Source organism: Corvus brachyrhynchos, unplaced genomic scaffold (genome assembly GCF_000691975.1).
Source record: "Corvus brachyrhynchos isolate BGI_N302 unplaced genomic scaffold, ASM69197v1 scaffold59, whole genome shotgun sequence".
Taxonomy (NCBI): domain Eukaryota; kingdom Metazoa; phylum Chordata; class Aves; order Passeriformes; family Corvidae; genus Corvus; species Corvus brachyrhynchos.
In genome coordinates, this window is record NW_008246054.1 from 511,315 (window position 1) to 518,517 (window position 7,203).

Consider the following 7,203-nt stretch of genomic DNA (forward strand, 5'->3'; position numbering starts at 1 on the left):
TGCCCGCACCACCCGCAGCTCCCGTTCCCCTTGCTCCTGCTGCGTCCCCTGGCAACGCCTGGGTTTTGCCCGTCCCAGGGCCCAGCCATCCGTTTCTTTTCCAAAGCATTTCGGTAAGTGATCCTAAAATCGCATTTTCATCAGTGAACCCAAACCGTATTTCACTGCAGGCCCGACCCCTGCTGTCACGTTGCATAGGAAAAACCATCCGTTCCCAGATTTGGTCCTTTTCAGACCGTAAGGTCGGTGATTCAAGTGGACATTAAACTAATCCAGAGAGACAACGTGGTTATGACTGTCTGGTGGCTCTTCTGGAAACCTCCACATCCTTTCAAATTCCTCATGGTGATCCCCCCCTCCAGCGGCTCCGCTCCCTGGCGCCACAGGGGAACACCAGGACAGCTCAATCTGCATATTTAAAAAACCCAGGCTGGTCCAGGATGTGTTCTGCATCTTCACAGTTCCGATTGCATAACCTGCCCCTCACCCTGACACGGGTTGGAGGGACACGCCAGTGGCTAAGCCCCGTCCCGGTGGAGGGACTCTGGGCACTGGCCGTAGTCCTTGGGAGCCCTGGTCCGTGCAGAACAGCATGGGCAGAGCCATGACCCTGCAGCTGGCACTTGCCACGGACCCTGGTTCTACATTTTTGTTGTAATGTTTCCTAATGTTTCACCCAAGAACCCATAAATTTCACCAGAACAAGCCCATAAATGGTTGGTCTGAGGAGAAAAGGACAGATTGCCCCAGGTTGTAACTCTACAGTGAGAGGCCTTAAAGAAGCTCTTGATAAACAGCAAACTGGCACTGTGTGGGCACAGGACTGTCATCAGGGATGGGGCTCCCCCACCCATCGGGGGCTGAAGCCTGTGAGCCCCCCTGGCTGCTCCCCCAGACCTGCCTCCTCCACCCAGGACATAGGAACAGGGACGGGTCCTCCATCTGCCCCAATACTGTGCTTGTGTCATTCATGTCCTGGGGACAACCAGGGCACGGCAAACATGGCACAGTGCTCCAGAGGAGCTGCCCAAGAGTGCAGGGTCCGGTGCCATGCTGGGACAGGCAAATGAACACACCCCCAGTTATCAGCTAAATATAAATTTCTCTCAAGAATTATTTTAAAAGCAAGGAGAAGGACCTTGCTGAGTGTGACTGGTCATTGCACTCAGGTCTTTGCTGCCTCCAAAGCAGCTCCTGCATCTTTTGCAAGCATGAATCCTATGGATTTATACTAAATGCTCTTCAGCCTTGTTAGCAGCAGCCAGTGGGACAATCAGCATGTGCTAAAGTCCTGCTCTGACAGTGCTATCAATTAAATATCAATTAATCTGTTAATCAGTACAGAGAATACACACAACAATACTATGATGGCCAGTTTCTAACCCTGGGTTGTTTCATGCCAGTCCCACATATGCAGCTTGACGGGAATGTTATTTTCTTGTGAGAGGGTTTCAGACTGGGATTTCCAAGCTGTGGGGCAGAGCTGGACCAGCACTACCAGGGTATTCCCAAAGGCACTCATGAATACAGCTAAAGAGCTTCCTTCCTCCACATCTCCCATGTTTGCACCTTCTACCATGCTCATTTTCAGACAGAAAATCACAGAGAATTTGGAGAAAAAAGTGTTCAAGAATTTTGGAATTTGCTTCTGAAAAGGACGAAACTAAATTTGCCATGGAAGCTGTCTCAAATTCCTATCCCAGCTGTGGCAATAGGACAGATGCCAAAACCCTGGTGTCCCAGACCTTGCTCTAAGGGTTCTGTCTCTAGAGCACTCTTTGTTCTTCCTGCCTTTCTCCTTTGCTCCATGACCTTTCACACTAGGACATCTCCCCATCTGTGTCCTTTCACCCTGCGAACCCCTGAACACTTGTCCCAGTAAAGCCAGGACAGGTGGCCACAGAGACCTTTTCACCTCGGGTATGTCCTGCCTGTGCCTTAACCTGATTTGGATGTGTCTGTGATGTGAGTGATACACCTACCCAGAGCCCGAGACCTCCAGAAGCCACTGCTCGTTTCCATAGACCCCCATAAATGGATAACTGGCTCTTTTAATCTTGTTACTAAATTGTAATGGAATTATCCCTCTAATCCCTTGGAGCAAGAGCAGAACTCAGCCACCAATATAAAATAAAAAAAAAAAAACCAACCCTATAGTAATCATAGATTTTAAAAGTATTTATTTTGTGCTGCTCTCAGATGGGCTGTATGTAAAATTTTATTTCAGAGGAATAATGTCACATAGTGCACTTTGTGGCTGCTCTGTGATTAAGTCCTTTTTAATCTGCCATGTGTGTGGAGGTGCAGTGCTTTCCCATCACAGCTCCCTCCTGCCAGACTCTCCACTAATGGCGTTACCGGATTATCAGAAAGAGGCGGAATTACCCAGCTACAGGAGGGTTTTGCTCTGATCTACTTAGCAGCCCAGGCCATTCCAGGGCAGGAGAGCTCAGGGATGTAAGCCTGTTTCCTTCTCAGGAGCATGTGCTCCTCACTGCTCTATTTTCTCACAAGAAACTTTCTAGCTGGTAAATCTGTTTAGAGTGATTGGTTTCTGTTGCTGCTCTGTCTGTCTGTCTGTCTGCTTCCTCACAGGTAGGAGCTGCCAGGTTGGGCAGTTGGCACTGCTGACAGTGGGATGAGAGGCAAAGACGGGGCCAGCAGATGGGGCAGCAGTGCTGGGAGCTGGGGCTGCCTGGGCATTGTCACGGCAAGCACAGCAAAAGCATGTTTGATCCAGGAACCACTGGCGATAGGATGGGGAATTGCAGTTGGCTCTGGAGCCTGAGGTACCTGGTGCCATCAGGAAAAGGCAGCTGGCGCTGCCACAGTCAGCGCACGGAGCCATCCTGCTGTCACCCCACACAGTGCTGCCTCCTCGCCAGCACTGCAGTAACAGGTTCTGCTCATTCCTGTCCAACCACAGCTCCCAGACCTCAGCTCCGAGGGAAGGTGGTGATGCAGAGATGAGGACTGTGGATCAGAGGCTGTGGCCAGTCCAGAAAGGGCACGGCGAGAAGGGCTTTGCTTCCCACAGCACAACCCTGATGGCGTGGGAGCACAAGGGAAATCATCTGGTTGATGCAGGAACATCCTGGAAACAGACGGGACAGGGCCAGAACCACGTCCCCAGCACAGGGGCTCGCAGTGGCATCTGTGCGACCTGGAGGAGGAAACGTCGCGGGAGCTCCAGCCCTGGTTTGCTCCGCGCCTGGCACGTGGGCGAGGCAGGGAGCGGGAGAGGAGAGGGTTAGGGATGTGCCAGCGTCCTGTCACAAAGCATTTGCTGACCTTTCCATAAATATTTCTCAGAAAGGCTAAGTGCCCGGGTCAGTTCAGAGGGTGCCGTGTTCGCTCAGCGCTTTGCCTGGGGCCGCGGCCGCGGCTGCTTTGACAAACAGCAGCTGACCCGAGCACTGCGGGCGCACGGCGAGCGCGGCCGAGCCGCGGTGCGGGGGCTGCTGACGGCCACGGCTGCCTGCCTGGGCAGGTGAGGCTTCAGGGAAATGAACGCAATTTTGCCCTCAGAAAACTGAATGCTGCAGAACACGAGGCATTTATTAAATGCTGCTTCTCACTTGATGGCTTTGCCTGGATTTTCTAACCCCAAATTAAAGAGGACTAATCTGTTCCCATTGAAAACACCGGATATGAAGTGGAAAGAGTTTAGTGGAAGGTCACATCACCTGACTTAAAACAACATTACATGAAGGGGAAAAAAGGGCTTCACTGGGATGACTTTAAATGTGAAGTGTATTTCCTCTTTTTTTGTCATTTGATGGCAAAGATTACAACATGAAAACAAAAGCCTGGAGATTGATGCAGTGAATCTAATAGCCCAGGCCCTGAAAAAACTGTGCTGCTACATACAATCACCCCATAAGCACAGGCTGTCAGGAGGATGTACTGCGGCTGGCATGCACTTTACCAGTTCTACCAGTCTGCAAAAAATCTGCTGCTTTCTTACATCTGGGTCACACTGGACCAGCTTGCATTGGTGAAAATGAAGCTGATTCGATAGCACCTGGTGACAAATCTACATGAGAGTGCCTGCGCACATGAGGCTGCAGGCTGCACTAGATGAGCTGGGCTGGAGTGGAGCAGCTGCACACGTTGCTCCGGGTCCTCGCACGCTGCCCTGGCCACATCTGTGAGCAAGCAGTCCATGGGGAGGGAGGCAAGGGAGAGCCTTGCTGCACCGCGAGCCTTCAGCATGCTTCCCTTTCCATGCCAAGTACCTGGCACGCCAGCGCTGTCCTGAGCTCTGTTCTGCTCCCACTCTGACTCAAATGCTGTCTGCAGCTTCACACGGCTGCTCCCCGCTTGGCTCACCTCCGGCTGTTATCCCCCTGCCCGCTTCCTGGAGGTGCTGGCTCAGAGAGTGGATTTGCCAAAGGTGGTGTCAGAAGTTCAACACCCCCACAGCATCCAAACTGCTTGGGAAATGCTCAGGAGGCTGGCACAAGTGCCAGGGGCTCGGCGTGCCCCCCGTGCTGACACACGCTCAGGCAGTGGGTTCACGGGCTGTTCCATGACCCGTGAGCACAGGAATGCTGTGCGTGGGAATGCCTTGGGCCCCAGCCTGCAGAGATTTATGTACGTGCTTAACTCTTAGCAGATGAGAAATCCCATTGAGACTATGCATATGCTACAGGTTAAAGACAGGCATAAAGCTTTGAAGAGTCTAAATCTTGGATTATAAAGATTATAAATTTCCAGAGGACAAGGATAGCCTCTGTCTGGAGGGCAGCAGGGTCCTGCAGGTGACGGACAGCTCCTGCCTGCAGCTGCACCACCTCACCTTCCTCCCCTGGCAGGTACCTGCACGGCAGGACTGCCCCAGTGTGCAGCCCCTCTGGGTGCCTGGCATGTCTGAGGAGGGGCTGGCAGGCTGGTGCTGCTGGTGTGGTGTCAGGGAATGCATTTCTCAGCGCACTGGCTTCAGCAACTCAGAGGAAAGGGAATGCAATGAGAAACAGATGATATATCCATTCCTGGAGCTCCTAAACTCATAATCAGGACTGCAGAGCAAGTAGCAGGCAGGTGGTGACCAGGAGAGCCCCTAGGTGCAGGGCTTCATGTGGGCATCGGCCCCTCGCCTGCTGCTGTAGCAGGACCACGGGGAGCTGATGCAGCAAGAACTGAATACAGAAACTGGGATGTGCCTGAGCTTTGCCAGAGCAGCCACGCTCGGGTCAGGCAGCAAGGCCCACGGTACAGGTCCGGGGTTTCAGGGTCCCAGCTGGGCCCCAGTGACCCAGCCCTGGCACAGGGAGCGCCACAGCATGAGGGTGGCACCAGCCACCCAGCTTTGCTTCCAAAAGATGGGGCAAGGGGAAACTATTTCCTGCTACTCTGTACTTTTAATTCATACTTTCACAGCTCTGCCTGTCCTAAATCCCGAGCAGATGGTGCAACTCAGCCCAGCTCCTCAGTTTGATGATCCCTGGGGCCTTCCTGCAAAGTGTACATTTCAAAGGATAATTCCACAAGCACTTCTTACCCTGATCTGGAGCCTTCTGAGCATCCGTGTCCTTCATCCCTCTTCACACAGCCTCGCCCTGCCTCACGACAGCTTCCACCGGGGTTCCCTTTTCCATTTAAAAGGTTGGTGGAGTCACAATCTCTTACGGCCTTTGAAGCAAAGGGAGATCTGAGATGCAAGAACCAAAAGAAAAATAAAAAGAGAAAAGGAGGAAAATCCCCTTATGACTTCCCTGATTTCTCCTGCAGAAACTGGGGCCACCCCCAGCCTCCGAGCTGGGTAAGCTGTCCCCCAGGCCGGGGTGACACAGTTGGGCAGGTTTTGCCCTTTGCAGAGGAGCCCCTTCCCTGCACCCGCAGCCCCTTTCTGTGCTCGAGGAGCATTTCTGCACTAACAAACCCCGTTTGATAATTGTGTTGCAAAGCCTCACTCTGAATATTTAATAGAATTATTGCTAGTTATCAGCACGGGGAGGTGATAAATCACTGCCGCCTTTGCCCACCACCAGCCAGAGCCATTAGTGGGTTTCAATCATGGTTCCCACCCTGCCCTCGGGCTGGGATGACCATGAATTAAAAAGAAAAACAAACAACCAACCTTCCCCCCCTCTTCCCCCACCACCCCTCCCTGCTCCCCAGGCTTCATCCAGCTAAGAAATAAAAGCGAAAGCAGCGCTGCTGGGCTGTGGGCTGGGGCCTGACGCCACCCCCCCCTGCTCCCCAGGCTTCATCCCGCTAAGAAATAAAAGCGAAAGCAGTGCTGCTGGGCTGTGGGCTGGGTCCTGCTGCCCCCAGCACCACACGCCCCAGTTCCCGCTGCCCTCGCCCCCCGCTCTGCCCCCTCCGCGCAGGAACGAGGTGATCTTTTAGCTGCCCTTTGTCTTGGAAAAAAATTAATTCTCATTTGCATTACCTCGACTGAATGTCACCCACCGATATTTTGTTAGACATTAGCAATGCTGGCAGAGAGGGGCACGGGATAATTGCGTTCTGCCTAGCGCTGGGATTTACATAATTTCAGACAGCAATTAAAGAATCCCTGGGAATTTTTTTTTCCCTTCCAACCTCTCCTACAAAGAAAGTGTTCGTTTACATTAAGCGCTCAGCTCCTCGCTGTTCATTTGCATAAAATTAAAGGTTTTTGTGTTCTGGAACAGCAGGGTAACATTTAAAATTCCGTTTCAAAAAGCTCACCTTAGAATAATAAAATGTTAATATCATTTCACGGGCTGGAGAAGGTTGCCAGCTGCCTTTCACTTCAAACTTTTACCCAATACTAACTGTTAGGGTGGGTGATATTATTATTGGGGTTTTTTTTGTTAAGATATAAACTTTCTTGAAAAAGTGGAGGGCTGTGAATGTGCCTCTGGATGGGTCTCTGCAGGGCTACTCCAGAGCAGAATGTTTGTTTACTCCATAGTTTTTTAATTAAAAAATCATGCAAAAGAGCAGCAGCGGAATATTATAGGCTTTAATGTGCCGTCATACGCCGTGCTAGGAGAGGAAATGCAATTTGGATCGAACCCCGTTCATTTGCATTCACGGAACACCAGTGACCTCCGCCCTGGGGCTGCGCTGCCGTGGCCGGAGCGGGCGTGGAGGGGCCGGGCAGCGACGGTGAGGGGCCGGGGGGGAAAGAGAGCCGAGCCCCGGTCCTTGTTCCCCGGCTGGGGGGTCCCTCCAGGCCCTCTCCCTTCTGCAGGCTCCCCTGCAGCCCAG

The 7,203-nt window shown here is 52.4% G+C and overlaps 1 long non-coding RNA gene across 1 annotated transcript in view; it reads right to left on the reverse strand.

Moving 5' to 3' along the window:
* Positions 1-2,154: 2,154 nt before the first annotated feature.
* Positions 2,155-7,203, reverse strand: part of LOC108449496 — a 10,853-nt gene continuing 5,804 nt past the window's right edge. Inside the window, exon 2 of the long non-coding RNA XR_001865660.1 lies at positions 2,155-5,653. This is a non-coding gene — a long non-coding RNA (uncharacterized LOC108449496). The remainder of the gene's footprint in view (positions 5,654-7,203) is intronic.